At 37.4% G+C, this 23,054-nt stretch overlaps 1 protein-coding gene across 5 annotated transcripts in view; it reads right to left on the bottom strand.

Moving 5' to 3' along the window:
* The window catches only part of KLHL32 (kelch like family member 32), a 114,141-nt gene extending 99,115 nt beyond the window's left edge, over positions 1-15,026 (bottom strand). For 3 of the 5 annotated variants that reach the window (XR_001863765.1, XM_008637729.2, XM_008637730.2), the window contains exons 1-2: positions 14,937-15,026; positions 1-21 (exon numbers count right to left, since the gene is read on the bottom strand). The gene's annotated coding sequence lies outside the window, so the exon portion shown is untranslated. Of the gene's footprint in view, positions 22-2,636; positions 2,683-14,912 lie in introns of those variants that run through there. The other 2 variants (XM_017739671.1, XM_017739672.1) reach the window with 2 other exon arrangements.
* Positions 15,027-23,054: the final 8,028 nt, after the last annotated feature.

Genomic DNA, 23,054 nt, shown 5'->3' with positions numbered 1-23,054 from the left:
GGAAAGCTGCAAGCGTTCCAGCTAGAAAAAGAGAACGGAGAGGAACATTAAAATTCAAAGCATACACAGCCTCAGCCTTAAAGATCAATACTTTCAGGATGTGCAATTCAAAAGCAACTTTCATTGGCTAGATTTGAGTACAGTCTGAAGGTGGCCTTTCCTCTAGTCTTTTCTAGAGATTCACAGCTTGCCGTCTGAATGTCCTGTACCTACTGCCCTTGAGGAATGCTTTCCACAAACTCAGGAACACATATTGTTTCAGAAAAGATGAAGAGTGGTGAGGAGGGAAGTAACTGTACCAAAAATCCTTCAATATGAAGAGTAAGCCAAAGGCATGTATTATTGTTTGTTTACTTCCCTGAATAACATACAGTTTTTATGTTTAATGATCCTAAGGTTCTTTTCCAACCTAAATGATTCTATGATGCTATGAACATTCTGGAAAATATAAACAGTACAGTACAATCATTTTTACAAACACAATGGCTTCTTTTTTTAAAGGCAAAATATTAAAGTGACCATATAAATAAACACAGAACAACTGAAGTGTCCGAAGACCTAAGTTATTGAAAACGGGGTTTTATAGCAAATTTTTAAATGGTGTAGCATCCAGCACAGCTGACAAAATATTTCAACTTTATATATGAAGTATAAAAAGTAGATTTTAATAGAATAGTCAAAAAAGAAAAGTACACTACTTTGGCTGCTTATTTAAACCATATGTGGATAATTTAATGTAACTCAGATACAATAAAGTAATAAAATTCAGCAAAATTTGAAGAATGGAAAGATTTCCATATTTTTCTCCCTCTTCCAAAATGTCCGCAATTCTGAGCAAAGGGGTGAGGTCATAGAGAATGTATGCTGATGATTCAGCTGGATACTGAGCAAATGCATATGCAGTGCTTTCCAATGCTCGTTTCAGAACATTTCACTCTCACCATCAACCATCACCATTCTATGTTCTACTAAGATAATTCACCTTATCCTTCAAGAGACAGAAAAACACCATGTATTAAGTGAGTGCTGTCAACTAATGACACAAACATTTCTGATCAATGTACCTGCTCTTGTATACACCCATACATCAATACTGATGGCTGCCCTTAGGAAATCCTATACCATCCAGAGACTGGTAGAGAACAAAATCAACTTCCTCTGAACTTTGAAGTCCAAACTCTCTGGCCCACACACAGGAAAAAAAACCTCAAACTACAAGCAGCATGGAGAGCAAACAGAGGAAGGACGAAGACCTGCAGGGAAAAGCATTCCTTCTCCAATAATTAAGGCATATGCATCAAAGAATTAACAAAACATTCAAAGAGTCCCATACTGCATTCAGTGTTTTTACCCTAACAAAGCAACCTGCCCTAAACTTTGGCACTCCTCCTTTCTCTTCCAAAGCTCCAGCACTGCATGCCTCACTTAAATGTACACCATGTATACAAGAGTACAGCATGGAAATCATTTAATCAATGCTACACTGATTTTGTTTAGCCACATAGAGTTAAGGCAGCTCAAAATTTTTAAGAACTGGAAATTCGGAAGCATTATTTATCCTTATGGAAAAAAAAAAATTAAGGAGGCACTTCCACCTGTTGTGTGGATACGCTGTGCTAGAACAGCTCTAAAATCATTTGAACCAACAGTTTATTTCTATTTCAGACAGCTAGATACATCTCCATTATATAAACTGTGATTGGTACCTAAGGAAACTCTTTGCATTAGAATGTTTAAGACATACTATTGTCTTTCAATTTAACTACTATAAGTAATTAAATCAGTTTAAAAGATTAGTTTATAAATTTAAGGATAAGACTTTTGGTTTAAATGGAAAACTTTAAATCTGCTTAAATCCTTCTGTTATAGTGAAATACTCCTTTATGTGGAAATTAACAGGGAAAAATAGGCCAGACAGAAAATGCCCATTACATGCTAGGCCTGAGCTACACGTGAAAATTGCCAAAAAAATTTTTTTAAACTCACATTCAATCTACTTTATACTGAAAATAACTTAAATGTCCCAAAATTCACTATTTCCTCCCCCCCTGAAGTAACAAGCTTTTTTTTTCTAGTTCACATGTCTAATTTTACAGAGTTGCCTAAACCATAGTCCAGGTCATCACAGAACTTACCCTGTTGCATAAACAGGCTCTGTATTTTATACTGGGTACCTAAGAAACATTTTTTTCCACTCTAATTATGCTTGCTTTGTCTTGCAAACTAGTAAAAAATTTATGTTCATAATGGAAATGACAGTCTATTAATAATGCCTGAAAACAGGCAGGTTTTCTACATAATTCAAGCTTATATAAAATAATTACCACCTTGGTGGTTTCATCAATAATTTTACCATTTGCTCTGTGTAAATAAGAACTGAGTTACAATCAACTTCAGTGTGAACTCACTTACAAAACATGACATAAGCATTATTTTAGTTAGGTCAAAAATGAAACTATTTAAAAATCCTGATTTTAAATGTGTTCTTAATACAAAAATAAAAGAGCATTTGAAAAAAAAGCTTGCGCTCTCTTCTTGACTAAGGGAATTACTTCTTAGGCAGATAGTTACTAAACTATCCCACTTCCCTCCCCTGAGCCCCACCTAGGTTTAGGGGAAAGCAAGGGTTCTATTACCTATGTAGAAGTCAGAAAAACCCCAACTGACTGCCTCCATGGTTCCAGGTATGGCCAAGATCAGAACTCCTTTAAAAGACAGGGTGGAAAATTACAGAGCAGTTGGTGCCTTTTATCCCACATAAAGAAAATAGTTTAACTGTGGAAAGCTGCAACACAAAATTTGAGCTAAATATCTTTCAAACAATTCACTGAGATCCAGGCAGCCAACATACATAAATCTTCACTGCAGCCAGATGCAATCTCTGCTCTTGTGATGATCCACATTTGGAGGGAGGTAGAAGAGCCAGCTTCCAAAAATCCTTGGGGATGTCTTCAAGCAGCCATTCCTTTGCTCCTCACAACAGCCCCTGCTGCTTCAGAGCCACTCACAGAGTGACAGGAGACTGACTTGCCTCTCTGGGGAGATCCCTGGCACTCATCTCTTAATAAAGGATGCAGTGAGACTTCAGGAACTGCGGAGTCCTTTACACTGGTACCACTTAAGGCAGCTTTCACCTAGTTCATCACAAATAGAGTTGCTGATCTTCTGTTTACCACTAAATTTCACAGAATGGCACTGCATTAGTTAAGTATTTCTCTGCCTTTAAAGTCCTCTAGTATGTGAAAGGCCCTCTAACTTCTCCTTTAATTTTTCACTTTGAATTGGGAAAGCCACTCATTTATCCATTACCACATTACTTAAAACAATACTGCTTATCAAAAACATATTTCAACTAATTAATTTTAACTCACTCAAACCACATAGCCAAACCCTGAGTGTTTAAGTAGATTTTAAACTCATTCCATGTAGGTAGCTTTTACTTACATTCCTAAACTTTGTTTCACTTGTCAGTAACCATAAAAAGGTGTTGATTCATAAAACTTTACATTAAATGTGGGGGTTTTTTTTCATTTCTCTGGGTACAGATAATGTATCTGTTCAGATAAGAAATATATCTAAATGAAATATTGCTAACATTCTTAATTATGACTGTTGTTATGTTGGAAAACAGTAACTCAACATTGCTTACATTAAATTTGCCATGTGCCAAACTCGCTTACAGAGAAATTTATTAAAATTCACATGCTCAAGAACTGGTTAAAAAGACTAAAAATACTGAATATATAAATAATTTTAAAGATATTTTGCCTTTTCATGTAGTTATCTTTAATCAGTTATCTTCTTTCCCTCAAGTCACTCCTTTTCTAAGTGTGTATATTAAATATTGAAAAACACTTCCACTTAAACCCACACCACTTCAAGTTAGATGCATGGACAAACTGAAGGGATCATGAGCTCCTTCCTGCAAAAAAGTAAAATTTGGAACCAACTGGATAAGTCATGAAGATAAAGCATTTGTACACAGTGAAATGGTATTTTCACTTTGACAGCTCCAAATATCTGGTTTCAATTTGGCCTTTTTTAAAAAAGAAAATGCAACATTTAAAAGCTAACAGAAGAACACTATATTCATTTCACTCCAGAATGGCATCATAGCACATCCTGATGGAGGCTGTCATGGATACAGAACCAGACCATTAAGATTTACCCATGGTAATTTTCTGTTCTGGCTTAGATCCTTATTCACAGGAGCTTCTGCTTTTGCCTGTGGTTTTAGTAAGTCAGAATAAATCATCCTTTCAAGCCGTACTTCACCTTCTCTCAAAGTAAGGGTCTCTTCAGAAACAAAAATAAGAGTTTACTATTCACAGAAAATAAAGGACATTATCTTCTATTTTTTTTTAATCACATCTCTGCCAAATTAATTTGTCGAAAGGAAAACACCTGGAAACAGCTTTAAAGTTTGACTGCAAACCTGCCCTTCTGAGTATACTAGCACACTTTTATGCCTGGGAGACACTACTTTTTCCCTTTTTCATTGAGATCTTTGAGAATTGAAATATTTTTCTCATTCCATAAAAAATGTTCAAGAATGTCAAGTGTGAGAAAAACTCTGCCACTGCCCAATGTTGTCAGTGAAACCATCACTCAGCTCAAACACAAGTTGCTCAACTAATTTAGTGCCTCAATACAGTGACTTTCAAGAAAAAGCATTCATAGTACTGAAAAAAACCCTTAGACTTAATGTAAATTACAATATTAAGGGAATAAAAAAATTGAAAATCTGGATTTGTTTGGGAAAACAGAAGTCAGTAAAAACACCTCAAGAAAAAATTCAGCAAAATAAATATAGAATAAAACCGTAAAAAATTCAAACTTTTATAGTCTTCTGATTAATTACAAATTATTTTCTTGTGAAACTGGAAAGATCATTGCTATCTTCAGGCCATCAGCTATCGTCAATTAGAATAATGAGGTTTATTTTCTATTACTACCAAATTGCTATCTGACTTCACAGAATAATTAAGATCTTAAACCACAAAAAATATAAAATGAAATCACAGGGGTAAAGGCTGTACGAGTAGAACAACATCTTTATGTCTTTATATCTTCTTTGTGGCATTATGTCTTCTACATATCTCAATACATCAGTATTCTGGACATTTTTTCTGAATACACATTCAGATAAAATAAAAAGCAAGGTTCATGGTCATCTGTGTAACTTAAGGCATATTTTACCTAAACTACCACCTGAGAAAGAGCTTGTTGCATTCCAGTGATAAAAACATATAGAATCATGTAACTCTACTGGAAACTACACAGGTGAAGTTTGATGACTTTGAAGACGAGGTTTGCTTCCAGGCTGTGTGCACACAGTTCCACATATTTCATTTGAAAAAAGATAACAGTTTTATACAACTGTAGTAACATATCTTTGTGCACTATCATCTTAGCTTTTCAGAGCACTAATTGTTGCTATCATTTAAGCTATGATACTAATTACTCACCTGCTGAAAGGAGCAGGACATAACTTGCAGCTGATCCATTTTTTGTAGTTGGGAGAACAATATTACAACTTGACCCTGATCTCATTGAAGAAATCTCAGCTCATGGCAGGGGACCGGACTAGATGACCTTCAAGGGTCTCTTCCAATCCAAACTATTCTATTTTTCTATAAACTTATTTTCTCATCTTTCTGAAAGGCAACAAACATGCTTTTACATTTATATTTACATAGGCTTAACAATTATTCTCAAAATGAAGTATCTAATCCATACATTGAGTTCACGGTCATTATAAGGGACAAGTCGAAAGCTATCTGGTATTTCAGCTTTAAGGCATTCTGCTGCTGGCATGAACCAAAATCTTCAGTTACTTTGCAAAACTATGCTTTCAAGATTTTTCCTGTAGACTTCACGAAACGAAAATAAAATATAAGGTGATTTGAGTATCTTGTAACTGAGTGTTCTTTTGGAATTTGATTCGCATTTTCATTTGATAAAAAAAGCAACAAGAACACCCTGTTCTTCAAATCCAAGCTTTTTTTTCCTAGAAAATTTGTCATGATTTTTTCAAAATCATAGAATGGTTTGGGTTGGAAGAGACCTTAAAAATTATCTAGGTGCCAACCACCTTCCAGGGACAGGGTTGTCACTCACTAGATCAGGTTGCTCAGGGCCCCATCCAACTTGGCCTTGAACACTTCCACAGATGGGGCATCCACAACATCCCTGGGCAACCTGCTCCAGTGCTTCATCACCCTCTGAGTAAAGATTTTCTTCCTAAAATCTAAACTAAGCCCGCTCTCTTTTAGTTTAAAACCTTTTCCAGTGAACAAGTATTTATATATTTCAATAAAATCATGGAGAGTTCATACATCTCTACAGGACCTGAAAGAGCACTCCAACTTTCTCCGTGAAATAGCATTCATGATGTTAAAAGTAAAAGGCTGTGACTACCAGCAGTTAAGTAAACATGTACCTTCTAAGAACGGCCTTCAGTAGCCACAGGGTGGCAGAACTATACTTCAATATAACCTATACCTCCAGGACAGTGACAGTATTTCAAAGAGTGGATTTTTTCTTACAGCATAATTACAATAGCATAAAATATATGCTCTGTGTCCAATGGGTGCTTTCAATTTCAGGAATCAGAGGAAAAAAAAAATATCTGTACCTAACAGTACAGCTACACAGCAATTCTATAAACATCAAAACACTGCAACAGGTTTCTGATAGAAACCTCCATGTTTCTATTTTGACAAAATATTCAACTCATAGAGTAACTGATTACTAAAATCACTATCAATTTTAACCCATATAGAATCAAAGAATCATAGAATGGATTGGGTTAAAAGGGCCCTTAAAGATCATCTAGTTCCAGCCCCCATCCCATGGGCAGGGTCCATTAGACCAGGCTGGTCAAAGTCCCATCCAACCTGGCCTTGAACACTTCCAGGAATGGGGCATCCATAGCTTCTCTGGGCAACCTGTTCCAGTACCTCTCTGTCCTCCAAATAAAGGATTACTTCCTGACATCTCACCTAAACCCTGTAAAACCATTCCCCTTGTCCTATCATTACCTGCCCATGTAAGTCAGTCTCCCTCCTTTTTATAAGGCCCCTTTAAGTGCTGGATGGCCACTGTGAGGCCGGGCTCCAAGTTATTCTCCAGGCTGAACAATCCCAACTGTCTCAGCCTGTCTCTGCGGGAAGGGTGCTCCAGCCCTTTGACCATCTTTGCGATCCTTCTCTGGACCCTTTCTAACAAGTCACCATTCCTTGTGTTGAGGACCCCAGAACTAAACACATTATTGGCTTATGGACTATTCCTCCACTCTTCAATGTAAGAGAACAAAGATAGTTGCAAACACCTTTCTGTTAAGAGAAACAGGCATTAAAAGATTTCTGACAGCTTTAAGCAAATTGGACAGAGTGTCATTCGTCTTGATGATGAAACACATTTTGATGAGGCCAAGAGGGAGATGACAAGTGGGAAGTAAGTAGGAAGAGGAAACAAAAACAATATGGAGGAAGCTGGTGATGAAGCCCAGCTACAGTTATTTCTTGGGTCTCCTCTTTTGCAAAGGGGAAGGGGAAACAGTGGAATAGTACACAATCTAAAAATCGAATGAGTATCTGGGAAAACAGATCAGAGAGCATGCATTTTTCTACAGCACAATCACAGGAAGAGAAGCCAGAGGGCATCAGGGAATAATTCTAATTGCTGGACAAGAAGACTGAATGCTCAGGAGCACAGAATGGGAAAACATACAGAAGAAAGACAAAGAGCCAAGGGCAGGGAAGATCCTGGACTAAAATGTGCGTGTGACAAAACCATCAGATTTAGAAGAAAGCAACTAAAATAATCAATGTCTGTTAAAGCCCATTTCATCTAGATTTTAGACTAGAAATCAAGATCACCAAGTTTTGCACCTTTTTTTTGTGGAGAAACAGCTGCAGAACATTTGCTTTCACTTTCTGCTGATTGTGATGGATTATAGTGAATAATTCCTGACAGTTTACTTAGTGATCTTAGGGCTAATGGTTCCAATCATACTGCTGTTCCATGCAGTCAGTACAGCTGTTCCAGATTTTTTCTTTAGTTTACCTTTTTAAAAGTGTTAAAGGGTTACATGCTCATGAAACTAAGAATGCTAGAAAAGGCAAAAAGCTAAGTTCTCCAATACCCGAACTGAAGTTCCCTACAATCAGCTTACTACAAGAAGAGGCACAGGTATTCCTAATTCCATCATTTCTTTAAACTTGAATGTTTGAACTCCCTTAGGGCCCTTTTTCTACACTTAAATTGCATCAAAACTTCTAAAAGCCTGGCTAATGCCATTCCAGCATAAACTCTTATATTACAGGGATGCCTGTATTACTATTTAGCTGCAAGGCACTTCAAGTATAAAAGGAATTTCTACTATGTAGCTTTTCATAATTGACTTAGAAGTTTAAGTAGGAGTGACAGGACTTGAAGTTAGCTAGAGCTCCGAAGTAGATCCACCTAATTTAGACCTTTTCCGTACAACAAACTCGGATCAATTGAAACACTTCCTTACTGAAAAGATATATGTGATTTAAATATTAAAGAAATCTAGATTGAAAGAGAAAATCACAACTAATTAGATGACCAGAATAAATAAGACTTACAGACAAATTCTGTTTGTGGGTGAGAAGTAGTGGGAGAGAATGGAGAGGGTTGCCCGTCTCCAAGTTCTATTGCACACTGCAATCACAAAAGCCATAAGCAGTGAAGCCTTCACAGTTATCTCTCCTCTAGCTCTTTACCCTGTTTTACACTGCCTTCTGCAGATCAAAAAAACCACTTGTATTTTAGGAAAGACAGAGTTTCCATCATGTACATATTTTGTTACTGTAAGACCACTATTTCTTATATTCACTGTCTGCAACTTGTTTATATAGTCACTGCTACCTCTATAATCTTAACTAGCCTAGCTAGAGGAGTACACAGATAAGCCTGGTCTGGGATATGCAAAGCAGCACTGAAGATGTCAGATAGATTTTTTTTTTTTGCACCCATAGACAAAAAACATCAGGAGCTTTGCTATACACACAAGACTGTACAAACCTTACCTGGATAAAGGAGAAAACTCTTACCACACCACTAGAAGGTGGTAAGAGTTTTCTCCTTTATCCAGGTAAGGTTTGTATCAAGAGGGATATCAGGGGCAGATTTACTTAGGGAACTGTGGCCTTCTCCCTGCTCCCTGTGAGTACAGCCTGCTAGACTGTGAGCTTTTGAAGCATTAGGACAGTTGGGAATGGTACAGTTCCTACCAGAGGATTCTGTGGTTCACATATCTGCTGGGAACACAAGGGAAAAACATCAGGACACCTGACCTCTTATGCCGGAAAACAGCTGAATGCCCTGCCCACATTGATGATAGAGTTAGTGGATTCTTTCTCTCCAAGGATTCATCCAGAATCTAGATTTCATACTAGAGTATTTTACTGAAACAGGAGATCTTTTTTCTCTCATTCTTTACTCAACATATGTTCCACTTCTAACACAGACTTTATTCAATGTTCCAGACCAGCTACCTAGAAAATGTTCTGATATTGACCTCTGTCATTAATACCCAGTGTCAATCCAACAAATAAAAATTCCTCTCAGAGCAGAAGGGACATACCAGGTAGGGAGGGGAGGTGACAGGAAATACAGTCTGAAAAAACTCAGTGTGAAGATGCATATGATGTATTTGTAGTGGGAGTCATAACTTTGACAACATGTCTTAAGAAACTCAGTTTAAGGAAATACTTCGTACTAAAGTAAAATATTACTCTAATTAAGCTCTTATCAAATAGGTTACTAGAGAAACATGAGTTCTTGTTTGAAAACATCAGATTTGAACATACTCTACTTTCTGCTTTTCAGAGAATCCAGGAATTCATACTTTAAATCCTTTGGGTATATACAGATTTAAAGACAGACTCAGATCCTTTTTTAGGTGAATGTAGCATCAACACTCCTTAGATTATGTAAACAAACACAAAAAACCCCAAAACAAAACCACAAAAAAACAAAAAAAAACCAACCAAACAAACAAAAAAACCAAACCAGAATCTAAATTTCAAAAGAAAAGTACAAACTTTTTTTTAAAACAAGTTGCTGTTTAAATTCTCAAGGGCATTGTGAATGTAGGTAGGCACCTATAAAGGACTGCATAAGGCTACACTTAGGTGCTTACTTGCAGAAGTGAAGAATTTAAAACTTGTATACGTTTGATTTTTTTTTTCTAGTGGTTAAATTGACATATTGTTCTTCCCTTTATATACATGCAAACAACTTACAGCTTGTTGAGTCTTTGTTCTGAAGCATCTATCACTACCCAGACATTAAACTGGTAAGCTCAGCAAGTCTCTAGGGTTTGTGAATACTGCCCCTAGCAGCAAATACCAGGTGATTCATGGAGACAGACCTACATGCCTAACTGAAGTTTGTGAATTGAATGCCAATCACTAGAATCACACTATATTTGAGAAAGCTAAACAGTGATGAGGAGGAAAAAAAAAAAAAAAAAAGAAAAGGCTCTAGGAACATTTGTTTCCTTGTTTCAAAAATAACATTTATTTTTCAATTTCAAGGGCAACAATTACCTTGTTAAAAGCCTCTAAATGCTACAAATAGCTACTTATAATTCAAGTTAAAACACGGTTTCTTCTATAACTTAATGGGCATGAATTAACACACATGGAATTCCTGGTGAACATTAGAAAATGATTTTTACTGTGAGGATGGCTAAGCATCAGAACAGATTGCCCAGAGAGCTTGTCGATCTTCATTCTTGGAGACATTCAAAACACCTCTGGACACCGTCCTGGAGAATCTGATCTAGCTGGCCCTGCTTAAATTGGGGGGGTTGAGTAAATTATGTCAAGACGTCCTTCCAACCTAGACAATTCTGTGCTTTGTGTGATTCGGCTGAGAAGACTATGAACGTCTTCTCAGTGCATGCATGCAAGAGCATATTAGTCCCATATGACCTATTTATTCCACATTCCAATCTTCCTGAAGACATTTTATCTCATAAAAGGAAACAGAAGGGGCAAAAGGGGGAAATTCTAACAAAACCGTAGCAAATGCACATGCCTCCACATCTCTGTTAGGTGTCCCAGCAGGGCACATTTATGAAGTTCAGTCTTTTCCATTTATTGGAACTGCCTAGAAATCCTTTTAACACCTGTCTAGAAATAATACCAATCCAAACCAAATGTCCCGTGGCACTAAACACTTCTTTTGTCATAAGCAAGTATTTTTTTCTTTTTTATTTTTTTTTTAGGATAGGAAAACTTGGTAGCAATGCAAGTGCAACTACTGTCTATGTGAAGTTTGCTGATTATTTCACTTGATAAACAAAAATAATACTTTGTAAGCAATTCATGCACTCACTTTTTAAAATTTTTTTCCAATTAAACTCAATTAATACTTTAATTCAATTGATAATATACAGAAATGTACTGTTATTTCAGACCCCATAGAGTATCTAAGCCATCTTCCTGGGGATATGAGAAAGATGACACAGGACACACAGGACACACAGTCCCTTCTGGATCAGTATCTCAAGTGGCATTAGACATTCCTATTCCAGAAAGTAAGTTGAGTCCTGAGTGACTCCTGACAAAGAACAAAAGAATTTATTTTCTTTAACTAAGTTTCAGTGAGGGTATTTTCAAAATTTTCCAGCAGATGGTCATCAACCAAAAGAAATCCAAGCAATTAAAAGCACCTGGAATAAATTTCCAACAATCACTAAAATTTTTGCTTTTAAATGTAATGCTTCTGAGAGTCAAAAGTTAAGGCAACAAATTAGTATATATCAAAATTGAGTCATACTAAGAAGCCTTCTTGAAAGATAATTCTGCTAACTATGTCTGGGAAAGCCACAGCTCCTAGAGGCTACAGTGAACATCTCTATCTAAACTACACTGCCAGGTAGAGAGGAAAATCAAAACAAAAGGAAACCATGAATTACCAAAGGGACAATAGTGGCCTATTACTGTTATTACCATATCCCAGAAAACAATTAAGATTTTCCTGGATATGGTAACAACAAAACTCTACAAGACAGCCCTGAAGAAGTTTTTTCCTCCAAATCTCTTCTTCATGGACATGTGTAAGGCCAAAATAGTTCCTTCATTCCTAAAAATGTTATTGAAGTACTTGAAGAAGTCAAATCTCTAACTAAAATTGAAAGATCCACAATCTTTTTAGCAGAGCACAGAGTTATCAAGCTTGTATTACAGAGGTTTGGGGGTTTTTTTTTTCACTTCAGTGTTGGCTGGTTTGGGATTTTTTTGGTAGTGGAAAAGAACTTACATCAAAAATACATTTGACTAGATCTTATGCTGTTAATTGCTTTAACTGTGCACTTTATCTACAAGATCTCATATTAGCATTTTTAATTATTTAAAAGACATTAAATATTGCTGGTACCAGCATGATCAGAGATTAACTTCTTAATAATCACTCGTTTGAGAGTAAAGCATTTGATTCCAGCTGCTATGAACTTTTAAACAAGCAAAAGCAACATTTGCAGACATAAAAGGGACAATCCACTCTGTAAAGGAATTGTGATGAAATTAAACTGCCTATGTCCAACAAAACAATAATATTTTATATTAGACACTTTGCAAAATTTTTTAAAAAGTTTACTTGCTCAGGAGAAATCTGAATTACTGTATTTTACTATATTATTCTGACTTGTATGCTGTATCACAACACTTCCACATTACTCTAGCTACTTTTTCATTAGTTTAGATTCCCAGCCTCTAACCCACATGGAAGCTACCTAGGTTGCTTTTACATTTGGACCATAGCAAATAATAAAATTTAAATATACCACTGTTACTACACCTCTAGAAGAATCAGTGGGACAGCATGATCCCTAAAATCAACTGAATTTCTAAATCAAAATTTGACACAGACTGACTTAGGAAAGAAAATGCCAACTCAGGCTCTAACTCTAGAGAATAATTTTGTTGCAATCACAGGTAAGCCATGATCAGAAACACATTTTAATGTGCAAAATAGTCAAAATAAACCAGTCATGATGGTTTCCTTCCCTGCCACCAAATGTACCTCCTGGAACAAAACTGTGCCTGAAGCTCTCACCTCACAAAAAAGAATAAAGTTTATAGGGCTGAAGATTACTGAGAGAAGCTTGAAAACATAATCTAACACCAGGTTTATGACTTCTACTGAGGAGTGTCTGAATTTATGTGATTACTGATGTCTGGGAACTGACTTTTAGACTTTGAATACTTGGGAATGACAATGCTAAGATTTAAAGCCATTCAATGATAGAACAAGTAGAAGCTATTCATCAATGTCTTGAGCTGGGAACAGAGACACACTGGCCCAAAAACTGCTGACTGGCATAAAGATGGCCTGAAGCACCCACTCATCCCCTCCAGTGGCCAAGCCCAAGGATACTGCAGATACATCCAAGGACTAAGAGGATAATTAAATTGTGTTTGATTTCTCTTTACCAAATGGCACACAAAAGAAGCTGGATTTGAATCAGAGAATTTGCAGGGGACAGACTGCTCCTCACCTTGCCAAGGAGCTGCGCCATTGGATTGTACATGATCCAGCACTCTAAACACACAATCACTCCTTCTTTTCTGTCTTTGGACAGTAAGATGCCTAATGCAGCCAAGAAGTGCAGGACTACTTTGGCCAGGTTTATTAATTCACCTGGCAACACTATAGTCACCCCCATCAAATAAAGGCTCTTGCCACCCATTTTCAGGAGAAAAAGAGCACAATCTGCACACTAACTACAACTAAAAGCTATTTATGAAATTCCTTCAGTAAGTGATACTGGCAATACAAAACCTTCTCAAAGATGAATCAAAATCCAATGCAGCAATACTATTAGAACTCAATAGTTTCCCCAATTTATTACCATCTAAGTGTGGTCTTTGCAGTCTATTTCTCACAGAGAAGGAGAATAAAGTTTCTAAATCTGGACTGGAATTTACTGACCTGCATTCAACATAGCCCAATGCAGAGACCTGCAGACATACAAGTAATTTCTCAACACGTTACTCACATAAAACACTACACCACAAATAGTGCTCCTACATGTTTAGCTACTTTGTTCAGAGCTAAGCACGTATCTCTACACTGCACAGTCAACTTGTATGCCCTAATGACAGTTTATATGGAAGGTTTTATCTCTTCTGTAAAACATACTTCTTTTCACTACCATCACAGTCACAAACACATTTGAGCTATTAATACCATTTCCCCGCCTGCTTGGTTCCAGTGGAACCCTACAACCAAGAGATTCTCCGTGAAGACCATAAGATTGCTGAAGACACGTTTCCACTCCACACAGAGAATAACTAAGAAAAAGGTTCAGCCTTAGCCACGATTTTTATTACCATTTCATCAGCTCCATTTCTAGTCTGAGTCTAGTCTATCTTTTAAGGCTAGAGATTCTTTGGTACATTGCTGTGGTTGCATGAAAACCACTAAAAAAGTTGCAAAAAAGCCAGTATGAGTTATCAGGTACTAAGATACTTGGACATTACTCAATCACAAAAACTATGTGTCAGTATAAAATAAAAATAGAATATTGATTTTGGGGTTTGGTACCATTTAACAACTACTTTAAAAAGCCCCATAAATCCACCCTTCAACTACGTAACTGGAAATGCTCTACTTATCTGATTATTGCTTACCTACCCCTTTATACAGTAATGTTAGACTGAAAAAAATCCCAAGAACACAAAACAATAAGGAAAATAACTTCCTTGTAGTAGGTAATAATCTCATTAAGTACTAAAAGAAGAGCTTTCCTTGTAGGAAAAGGTTTGTTAGGGGATTTTTGAAAGAATTCTTTTCTTTAGTTAACTACATTTTAAGTGACTGCAAGATTCTAACACTCAGAAACAGGTAGGAAATGTTCTTGGAAATACCTTGGGGAGATATAAAAGACTCACATCAGTATTGAATGGAGCTGAAGATTTTCACCCTTCTCTGTGGCTGGAGTTGGTTAAAATCATTTGCCCTTCTCTTCTTTATGTTTTCTAAAGACTGAAAACAGGAGAACATGAAATGTTACTGAAATTTATTCCAGGTTCACAGACAATGTTTTTCAGTATTTGAAAATTACTTACTACTTTTGTTCACAGTCTCTTCTCCCTTTGCAAACCATGAATAACAGCCCATCTTTTATTTGTTTTCAGTTTCTCACAGAACCAGTTTGTTATGACTGCTCTCGCCTACACAAAAGCTGGTCAGGGTTTCCAAACACCCTTCTGTTTATTTATGGCAAGCTGCAGTGTAAACATTTGCTTACTACCAATCAGTGCCAGAAATTGCTAAATAAACCCACTGTTTTAACACCTTTTACCCCTGACTATATGAAAGAAAACTAAGCACTTACAGTCCACATGCCTTTCTCTAGTCTGCATATATTCATTACAGGTCAAAGCAACTTTCTCTTAAGATAGAATGGGTACAAGTTCAGCAGCAGTGCTGGCTTCTATACTTCCTTCTTTTGCCTGACTTGGTTTAAGAGTGTACGAGAGACTTCTGTGGGGTTGCCTTTAATTTTTTGGGGGAGGCTGGTTTATTTTTCACTTTTTATCCCCAATACCCCTCCATGAACATTGATGCCAGCAAAACACATGAGCAATAAGCTGCAGCAGGAGGACAGAGATCAGGAGTATCTCAAGCCAGTACTGCTGCAGAACATCTTGTGTCAAAACAAGATGCATAAGGTGTCATAAACTCATTAGATGGAATTTTCTGATAAAGTCTGGTTCTTCTGACAGTTTTCAAATGTGTGTAACAGAGATAAACAGATGGAAAATAATCTTAGTTGACAACAGATAGAGGGGCTTTTTTTTCCCTTCCTATAGAAGGTTCTGAATTTAAAGTTCAAGGTTTTCTTCAACCACTCCTTAGCACTCCTTAGTCTGAAAAACTATTTTTTCTTTACTTGGAGAAAAACTGCTGTTTCAAGGAAAAATTCCTAAAATTAAGATGTTAAATAATTTTTAATCTGTGACTTTAATTAAGAGCAGATGTTGAATTAGAAAAAGAACAGGCAAGTGTTTAGAGTTCTGTGCCGTCTTCAGGTCTAAGCAAAAGAAACACTTCTGTTCACACTTCCCCACTCCCCCCCACCCCACAGACTATACCAGCTAGCCCAGAGGAAAAAAACAAACCAACAGCAACAATAAGACTAAAAAAAAACTCAAACAAACAAAACCCCACCATTCTCTCGTATATCTTTACATCACTGTAGCTATACTACCACTTTTTTTCTTTTCCTTCTCTTTTTAGGTGTTCGGGGCTTGATCTGGTTTGTTTAAGGCTCTTCGGTGATCACACAGTAATCCCCCTCACTACCTGGGCCAAAGGATAAATACATTAGGAACTAAAGACACAGCCTATGAAAATTCACTCCTTGGGTTTCCAACAACAATTTTCGTCACTCACAGTACACAGACCAGTGACAAGAAAAAACGCAGAAACATAATGTGGAACTCACAGAATCAATCCATGCCACTGAAGATGCCTCAGCTCCCCTGACCCTGTATGCCCCATGCTCTGCCACATACTATTGCCTCAGAGTACAGGTGACACTTGTGTTGCCACTGGTGTCATGGTGTAAACTCATACTGACATCCCACAATAGTGCCTTCAACCAGACAAAATTCAGGCACTTGTTCCACTCCTCCAGCTCTGCAATACGTGCAGAGGGAGGTGGAAAGCTGGAGGTATTTATGTCTTAAACTGCCAGAAATTACAACTAACAAGGTTCTGTTACTAGAGCCTTAATTCTCTTCATCTACCCAGCAACACCACTAAAAATCAATGCAAGTCCATAGTGCAAGAGTTAGTTCTAATTAGCAAAGACAGTAATTTCAAACACCCTTTCTAGCAGCTTTCCAGCCTTTAAGGTAGAGTTGCACTCCGGTGGATTTGGAATCCTAGGGAAATGTGAACAGCTGCAAGAAATATAAACTGCACTAATTTTGTGTATGACTTGTTCTTGTCTGCTGCCACTTGCATCCAAAGATGTGAAGCATGGAATCTGATGACATTGTGAATGATGGACCTGATCAAAAGGTCTTAAAGAAATTGAACAAATCTAATAAAAGAAAAAAAAAGAAAAGAAAAATAAAAAAAATGAAATGGCATGATTCAAACTGAATATATAATTGAGGATCCAGTCACACTGGTCCAGGAGAGCTTCCTCCTGTATTAGGTAGCCAGCCCTGGCTATGGAAACATTTTGGAGTTTGACTTGCACTCTAATGCTGAATTCCTCTTTCTGTTTCACCTCCATTCATAGTTATCCTCCCTAAGCAAGCAAAGCACATCTAGTTCTTCTATTTACATTTCGACAACACCTACATTTTTGCAATTCTGTGAGTGTGTTTGGAGGATGGAGCCACATACATGAAATGTAAATGGACAAGACTTCAGTTGAATTGTCATCATTCAATTTCCTACACCCTTTCCCTATTTTTTTTTTCCCTACATGGAAACACAGCAGCTACATTTGTATGCAAAAGTCACCACAGAACACAAGAAACGCCCAGTGTACTTTAATGTAACCTCACCAAGGATAGGAAGCTCAGCACAGCAGGGGGGATGGCACACTCTCCAGTGCACTCTGCAGTGCTGATGCACTAAGGCCCTGCCAGAAAGGAATTCTGCTCCCTTCCTGTTTGTTTGCCTGAGTTTTCTATGGAAAAGGAAAAAGTGAAAAAAAGGAAGTTCAGCTAAGGAATATACCAAACCCACAAAACAGGTATTGTGATCCCCTCAAGAAGACAGCACTTCAGTTCAGCCTTGCTCTCGAGACCTCTATTTCGATCTTCACAGTTCACTAAAGTCAAAGTCCTAGTTCTATTCTGAAAACATCACCTCAGTTCTTTCTTTTTTTTTTTGTTTTATGCGAATAAAAGATAGGTCACTGACTGAAAGGGGGCTTTCAAAACTAACAGAGAAAAGGCAAAAACCACAGAAGATGTATACCCTCAAAGGGAGAACCTTCTTCTTATTGCTTTAAAGACATAATTTTAAAATCTGTATTAGATCAGGAAAAAACTACTACTCAAGAGACTCTCTTATAAATGTAGATATTAGGAAAAAAAACATTAATACCAATTTTAGAAAATTTCAAAAATAAACCTGAAAAAATACATTCCACATATCCTGATGACATTTCTTCAACCACAGGTTTTTATCTATTTTGTCTTGACAAGCCAGGTAGAGGCACACTTTAGCTTACAAAGGGCAGTGGCCCTTTTATTTTATTTAACCTGAAGTGAAACATGATGGAAAATGTTTCAGACATAATAAGGCCATAAGCTTGCTCACATCTTCTTCAAATTTTTTTATTAATCTAAGAAATGCTTCTTACTTAAGCAATCACTTAAAAAAAACAAACAAAACATACAGGACAGAAATTGAGCCTTATCAACACTGCAGAAATGGACCTCAATCACTCTGAGATATGATACCTTCAAAACAAAATCCCCCTGTAGTCCAAACTAATGATGCTGAGAATTTTTTTCAAGTGGTTTCTTACCGAAGACTAGAATGAAAGGCTATTCTGGAGGCACAAAGGGCTAAAAAATTGAAAGAATTTCGATCACTGAGGGGAAAAAACCCCACAATCTTAAGATCCATCCTAAACAACCACAGCATTCAGGGAAAACACAACAGTAAATTAGGCTCCAACATTACGGTATCTATACTGTCAAACACCATCACTGTATGTATCATTCCTGCCAGGAAAAACAAAGACAGATGGTAGTAGAAAAAGACACTCCAGAACAACCTTAACCTTCGTGTACTGATGAATCAAAATATTTACAATATTTATCCCCCTACAGAGCTCATTCCCAACAATTAAAGCTCTTCTAAACTGCTGCAGCATATTGCTACAGAAATTTTGGCAGAACAAATTCTTAATTTACATAACTGTTCAGAGTAGTCACCTAACTTAGAGGAAGAAAAATCATGCATTCTCAAGTATTATGGACGTTCTGAAGCCTCTCATTTATTTTACTCATAACTGTTTACATCTTTCATTGCTTTCTCATCACAGGGCAATATCCATCCGGTGATATCAAGGCCGATAGCTTCCAACTGGCATGAGTGTGACTGGAATTTGCATGCCATTCACTACTGGAATGTCACTTTTTGAAACAGCATCTTTCTTGTCTCGAGCCAAAGGAGAGATGTTTTGGAAGATCTAGCAACATATGTAGGTGCATAAAGACCCCTTGGTACTGCCCCAGCTCCCACAAGCTATCTGCCCTGAGTGACTTCACTGTCACTGACAGCATGGAGACAAAAGGTTTCCTAATTCAGGTACCTTGTCTGTGCAAAATTCCTGCCCCAGAAAAGAAGACAAACTCTGCAGGTCCACAGCAAGCCCAGTAACAGTCCAAATGTTTCCATAGTTAAAAGTGCAATTAAAACACATGTCTGATAAAATCTTGACAAAACGTTTTTGTGGAATCTAGAACACAAACTAACACCTGCCCAGAAGCTGCTGCAGCTCCTTTCTGGCCTACATTAGACATTTGCCTTTCTATAAAAGTCAAGCAGATTCGGGGTGGCTGGTCCACATGGGGAACACCCAGAACGGGGAGTTTCAAAGCTCTCCTGGTTTCCCAGTTTAAACTGTCGAACTCCAACATAATTGCTTCTTTTTCTTCTCTTACAACTACCTCCCAGAGTTGCCTCTAGTCCCTGAAATTTCTTCAGGCTTAGCAGAAATTCTCCTGGAAAAATAGTCTCCTAAGTATGTTTCTTCTCAATTTGAAGGTTCTAACTGTTCAAAGCCCAAAATTCAGTCAGGGTAAAACCCACACACAAGACAAAATTTTAAAAAAATGCATTAATTAAACAATTGCTTAAAAGACCCTGTGAAAGGTTTCTACTCTTTACTTATTTTCACTAATCAGAATTTGATAGTAAAATCTCAAAAATCTCTTGGACATGAAAGCATCCCATCTAGAAGCACACATTTGTGCAATATAGTATGCACACAGAATGCCAGAGCAGCAGACCTTATTTTATCTCCTCAGTGGTCAAAAGGCCAGAACGCAAAGAATTGAGGGTTTAGAAATCACTGTCAAGGATCCTATGTCTTTCACTACTAAGTATAAGCATCAGATAAGTCAAGAAATGCGAGGGGATATACTACTACTACCAGTTAGTAGTACCAGGGTGGTTTGGCAGTTTTTTGTGTGAGGAATAAACTGTTAAAAAAATTAGAAATCAGGTTTATAAAAATTTAATAATTTCTTAGGAAAATCTTGTAATTTTTAGCCTTTTGGAACTGTTCCTCTATCTCCAAAGTAGAGAGATAGAAAAATACAAACACAAGATTCCCCTCCACTCCTTGCAATCAGGGTAATCAGGGTAATTGAAGTCCTCAGACCAGAGAACACACTGGCAAGTATCATATGAAAGTCTCAGATGGATGAGAAATATGAAGGATAACTTTTCTTTTTCAATAAAAGAATTAAAATGAGACAAATATGTGGTTGCTGTAGGTATGTGTAATTACACTGCATGATATTTTTGTTTGGCTAGTTTTTCCCAATAACTCTGTCATCTGTTCTCACCCAAGTGATTAAATTATTTCACTTTTCACTTAATCTAATTCCAATTTCTAGTTCAATTTATAACTATCACTTCCCCATGCTAGTGTGGCATTAAATTACGGTCATTTTTGGCCATTAAGTTCATCATAATCCAGTCAGCAGAATCGATCAAAAACACCACAGCAGTGCCATGAATTTCTTATTAAATACATTCCTTTTTTGCTGCTTTGTAGAAGCTGATCATCAGTGTCAGAAGCTACATTACATCTATTTCTGATTTTTCAGGCAAAAGAAACACATTCTGAATCAAAAACAGACAACAAAAAAATTAATTATTTTAAATGAACGTAGCATTTCTCTGTTCAAATCATACTCACTTTACTTTTTAAGTGCCCACTGAAGAAATGACCCATGCAAGCATAAATTTCCATCTGCTACTGATCTTCTAACCATACTTCTTAGCATAAACTCAAAATTTATTGCTCCCCTTAATAAAAAGGGAGGAAAAAAACCAAAACAAAACCACCTCCTGTGATGCTACTCAAATTTCTTTTTATGTTCAAATTCAGCTCCTGGGTCAAATTCACTTACACGATTAACAATACACAGACTTTTTAACAGGAGTTGCCATCTTAAACACAGTTGTTCATGTCCTGTCTTACAGAGAAGACAGACAGAAGAAAAATTACAACTCCACTAGAAGTTGTCCAAGGCAAGATTCTACACTATTTGTTCAGGGCCAATTTGAAGCTCAGTCACTTCCAAGCTCGCTTTCACAAAACGGTATCCATAAATTAAATTTCTGCATAGTCATCTCTACTTTTAAAATATCCCATTGTTTTTAGACAGTAAGGACAGTGCTCAATCTCATCTTCTGTGTGGTTCGTGCTGAGCTACAGTGTTAAATAAACAACACTTCAATTTCCATATTAAAATTCCATTCCTTAAGAGCACTTTTGCTTGGAATTGAATGGAAGGTATACCTGCCAATCTAACTGGACCATTTTCAAAGAAATCCTGAGGCAACTTCTTCCTCTCTTGAAATATTAGGAGTACAATCTTCCTCCCATCTGCCAATTCAATAGCTGCCCAGATGTACATTTTCTCCATGCATGCTTATACAGGAATTAACAGGGCCTTTTGCTGCTTGTATGTACAATAAAACACAGTATTTTTATAAACACCGTAGGCACCTAAAAAATAAAAAAAATTGTGCTTAAGAGATGTTAATTGGTACAACTCCATTATTTTTAGTGTCCTACTAAGTCAAGAGCTTATTATTCTCTAAGAGTTTCTCAGAATACCCATACCTAGTGTAGTACTTTGTACATAATAACTGTAAAGTACTTTACAGATGCCGTCAAATTATTCACAGTCTGAAAAGCAGACAAAAGATTAAAGGAGTTTTTCTGGAATACTTTCAAAGTAAAGAAAAAAATTCTTTGTAATCATCTGTAAACTTGAACAACACAAAGAGATGTGACGGAGTAGCTATATATGGGTGGCTTTTTAAGCATCTGTGGTAACTGTATTACTTATTCAGAACATCGCTGGATTTCTGTAGGATGTACTTAAACAGCAAACACGGTTTTCAGATAAAAACTCTAAAGAATTGAACACGCCTCAGCGGCCTTGCCCCTGCCAACTGCTTCATGCAGGCAGATCCCAGAATCAACAGGAACTGGCAAGGCTACAGCACTCCTTTACCCTGTGAGCTACAGTTAACAGGATTGTGGCCTCTGGGTCTACTCCTGATCTTTCCATGACTGAACAATCGCTGCCATGAACATTTACGCAAATAAGACTAACCCCAACTTGCTTTTGAAACGTTTGTAAGATTTCTCCTAGCCCTGCAAAATTAGAATAATTCATGACAAGCTTTAAAAACTGTAGTCACACTATTTGCTAGGATCAACATCTGCAGTTTATTTCCCCGTGGTAAGATTTAAACCGTAATCCCATTTCTTTCACATTTTACTGTGGTGTCTGGTGCCAAGCCCGCTGCTTCCCAGTGTTTGGTGTGACAGCTATGGATCAGCTGTCACTCCGACTCCGCCAGAGCCCGCTCAGACAAGCCGGGCTCGCTCCACGGGGGGAATGCAGCCTCCACCGATGGCCTGGGAGAGCGGCAGCAACGAGCCATCTGCAACCTGCGGCATCGCAGCGACCCGCGCTCCCTCGGGAGAACTGCTCCAGATCGACCAAACGGGAAATTTCCTGCCGGGAACCAAATCCTTCCCCACCATCAGCTACAACCACCTGAGCAGCACCTTTTCAACTGCGAGGGCTGCAGATACAATGTTCCAGCAATCACGGTGCCTAGATCATTTGCAGTTGTGATCTCTCGCATATTTAAACGCCGGAGAGGAGCAAAAGCTTGTTTTTGTCACTCAAACGAGTCGCTTCAAGTCCAGGTTCACAAGAGCGCGGCTCACATCAAGTAACGAGACTCCTTCCAGCGCCCGTGTCGCGGCG

The sequence above is a fragment of the Corvus brachyrhynchos genome, unplaced genomic scaffold (assembly GCF_000691975.1).
Source record: "Corvus brachyrhynchos isolate BGI_N302 unplaced genomic scaffold, ASM69197v1 scaffold14, whole genome shotgun sequence".
NCBI lineage: Eukaryota > Metazoa > Chordata > Aves > Passeriformes > Corvidae > Corvus > Corvus brachyrhynchos.
Note: the sequence above shows the minus strand (reverse complement) of the source record. Positions and strands in the feature narration are given on the sequence as shown.